The 3,986-nt window shown below is 32.5% G+C and overlaps 1 pseudogene; it reads right to left on the bottom strand.

The window, feature by feature from the left end:
* Positions 1–531: 531 nt before the first annotated feature.
* LOC128290629 (NAD(P)H-quinone oxidoreductase subunit 5, chloroplastic-like) lies at positions 532–1,885 on the bottom strand (annotated as a pseudogene).
* Positions 1,886–3,986: the final 2,101 nt, after the last annotated feature.

Here is a 3,986-nt window from a genome sequence, read left to right as displayed (position 1 = left end):
GTGAACGTGGTTTATATGTCTCGTACCTAAAATCACATGGACTCCTTTGCAGTCCATCGTAAATCACAAATTAAAAAATACGTCGACACATGGAAAAACACCTGTTTGTTGCACGTTTAGCGATAGGAGTTGAAATCAATAAAAATAAATTTCTTATTTAATAATATAAATATTTATAGATAACAATGAGTAAGATTAGCTTTACAGGGATTAGTTATTGACTTGAATCCGTCAATTATCGCAAGAACTAAAATAAATGTGTTTCCTTTGTGAAAGTCTATGTATGAGTGTGTGCATCTACTAAATTAAATGAATGCGTAGTTTCTTTTAATTATACATTCAATCCTATGATAAATTGATCATAATTGCATGATATTCTATGATAAATTAGTTATAATTATTGACGAACCTTCAATAATTAAACTCTTTCAACATTCTCGATAATTAAGATAAACACCATTGATTACTTCCTTTATCGATAAATAATCCTACAAGAAATGGCTAAGATTCAATTTACCAATAGCATGAGACTCAATTCTTGTCGGCAAATACACAAACAAGATTCGTTGAGACAAAATCATATATCCACATAATAATTAATTTCATACTAATTTCATCTTTGGCCCAAAAACAAGCAAATAATAGAATACCACAAAGAGAAAGCGTACCTACAAAAAAAAAAACTAATTTGTGTAATGGGCACGTGCTTTCTTAAACTACCCATAAAAATTATATTCTGGCTTTTCTATAGAGAATATCCACCAATAACTTCCATAGAATGAATAATTGGTCCGAATACTAAAAACAACAATGCTTTTGAATAAGCATGGGTAATCAAATGAAATAAAGCGGCTTGATAAGACCCCGTATACCTAGAGCTAACATCATATAACCCAGTTGTGATATTGTAGAATAGGCTAAACCCCTCTCAATATATTTTTGAGTAAGGGCTAAAGTAACCCCTAACAATACCGTTATTATACTTATAAAAGATTTTAGATTCATTAAGTAAGGTACAATTATAAAAAGAGGAAGAATACGGGCTACAAGAAAAATTTCCACAGCTACCATAGTGGCAGCATGTATAAGAGCCAAAATAGGAGTAGACCCCTCCATGGCATCAAGTAACCATACATGAAGAGGAAATTGCGCAGATTTAGCAACTGTGCCGGCAAATAATAAAGAGACATATAGAGTAACAAATAAAAAATAGACCTCATTATTATAAATCAAATTATTAAATATTTTGAACATATCATGAAATTCGAAACTTTTCATTATCCAATAAAAACATAAAATTCCTAATAATAAACCAAAATTACCTATCTTATTAGTTACAAACGCTTTTTCACAAAAGCGTTTGCCGTAGCGGGTCATATAATCCAAAATCCTATTAAGAGATAAAGAACACATTCGAACTAATTCCCAAAAAATATAAATTTGTATAAAATTCGAATGACATACACAACCGTGCTATTCGCCACAAGAATTAGAATCAATTGAACAATTAAATTCTAATTCTAATTGATAAGAAATGTATGTCATCTAATATGGGTTCTATATTCAAAGAAACAGGCTTGATTCGAAGCACGCCGTCATTGTTGACGAAAAGCTCCATTGTCATATTTGGGTCGCTAATATTACTTGATGAAAACTGCAAAAAGGGGTGACGCTCCATGTGATGAAGACGAAGATAGTGAGTGTTATATCCTTTGAATGCCACATACCTTGGCAAATCCAACAGCGACTCCCTGTTGATGATTGTGAAGATGTCATCGGAACTAGTGTTGTTGTTGGCCAACACGCAACCACTGGTACTTAGGCATAAACGGCATTTTGAGTGGACATGCATAATGCGGACAGTATCTGTAGTTGCAGTGCCCATCAGTATAAGCTTGAACAATGTGCAGGAGTCCCTGGATTGGTCTTCCTCCGGCTTTTTAGCAGTTGCAGCAATCCAGTATTGGCGTCCTCCGTCGGATTATTTCGGACTCCTTCCCAGTATTTGTTGTTACGACAGCTCCTTATGTGCACCAAGCCATGTCCAGCAGCCGCCTCCTCCACCTCAGATTTTGCATATGAACTTGTTGCTTGAGTTTCTGATGAAAATTTGAGATACCCATCACCCGCTCCATTTCCATCGATAATGCCCAAATATTCCTTGTTGGATTTCAGCACTATAAACCTTGGCGCAGCAAATGACATTTTGTTCTCTCTCTGTTTTTTTCACTCTTATGCTTATGCTTATTCTTTACATGAGCTTCGCTACTTATAAACAGAACTTAATAGATAGCCCTGAGTTAATTACTATGATTCTTATGCGTTTGAACGCAAAACGAAAAAGGTGGTGGCAGTGGGAAGAGACAATAGTCATTCACAATATTATATTAAAATTTGTGTAGGATAAGTTGAATGAATCACATCAAACTGCTTCATCAATGGGTAAAAAAACTTGTAAATAAATACTATTATATTTATTTAAATTAATTTCAACACGCATCATCATAATTTAATTCAATAAATTTTCTTAAGATATAATTAAAATAATTTTTATATTATATTAATGCATAAAATTATATATTTAAATAAAAATATAAATCAAACTTTAAACTTACCTTAAAAATTAAATCTTAATACCAACTTTCTCTATTTTAATATATTTCTTTTTAGTTGTACGTGAATATTAATTAAAATGTTGTATTTACAATTAGATATTAACTTAGAACTTATAAGAAATATAAAATTAATTTGGTCTTAATGCATGATTTAATTTTAGAACTTTCGTAAGTTCTTATGAGACTCAAAAATTGACCATGATGCATATTTGGGTAAAAAATGGGGCGTTACATTAAGTCTCAAGACCATTCCATTGGGCATTAGACATCGTATGATTGCTAAACTCAACTCCTACATTGAATCAAATCAGAGGCATGTTGATAGACTCTAAGCAAAGGCCAAAATGGTAAAGAAAGTTATTGACAGGCAGAAGGTTCTGCATGCCGATTTCCTGGCTGTCTCGGAGATATCTATTGCTGAGGAGGAGAGATGAGGATGCTCTTGAGGGGGAGTTTTTCCGATGATAGTATGTTGATTTTTTTTTTTAGATTTATTTTGGATGACTATAAATCTTTAAATGCTGCTTGATCTTGATGCTACTATTGATGAAGAAATTTTTTTAATGGGTGATTACTGTTATTGCATTATCTTGTTTCTTTAGCTTTCTTCGTTATAATTATTGTTAATTGATTATTGATGCACATTCAGCACTAAGCATTAATGGTTAATTTAGTTAATATAGTGTAACCTTTAATCTTATATTGTTAGTTAAAAGATAGTGTATCGTTGGAAGCACCAAAAATAACCTATCCCTATAAAATAACGAAAAGAATAGTATAAGGGAAGTAGAGTTAAATCCTCAGGGACTGAATTTGCACAACTTTTTGTTCCTCAAGATCCCAAGCACAGTCATGCCCAAGAAAAACGGCATACCTAAAGAAAATAAAAATAAAAAACAGAATTAAAAATATGGACAAATTGAGATTGTATAAGTTGAAATTGAAATTGTAAAAATAAACAGGATTGAGAGAAGGGATTCTTCGATTTGAGGGGTTCCAGCCTTCAATTATCTCGATCCTCCTTAGGTTCAATCCTAGGCTTTAGGTAGTCCTTCTCATGATAGAATAAGCCAGTTATGGGCCAAAACACGTCCACAAAATCATTTAAGACATTGCCCAATTATTTTGTTTGAAAAGATTTACAGCTCCAAATAAGACAAATTACATTACCTATTATACCTCCTGTCGATGTGCTAGAGAAAGTGGCTACTTCCTTTGGCACTTCAACAGTCACTTAAAAGCATTGTATGTTACTGATAGGTCACTAGATGAACATTTTATAAGTTGTCATAATGGTATATAATAAGGGAGAACTCAGTCATAGTACTTTAATGGAATGACTCCATAACTAAATAATGTTGTAATTAATAG

The sequence above is a fragment of the Gossypium arboreum genome, chromosome 3 (assembly GCF_025698485.1).
Source record: "Gossypium arboreum isolate Shixiya-1 chromosome 3, ASM2569848v2, whole genome shotgun sequence".
Classification (NCBI taxonomy): Eukaryota; Viridiplantae; Streptophyta; class Magnoliopsida; order Malvales; family Malvaceae; genus Gossypium; species Gossypium arboreum.
The sequence above is the reverse complement of the archived record's forward strand: the minus strand, read 5'-3'. Positions and strand labels throughout refer to the sequence as shown.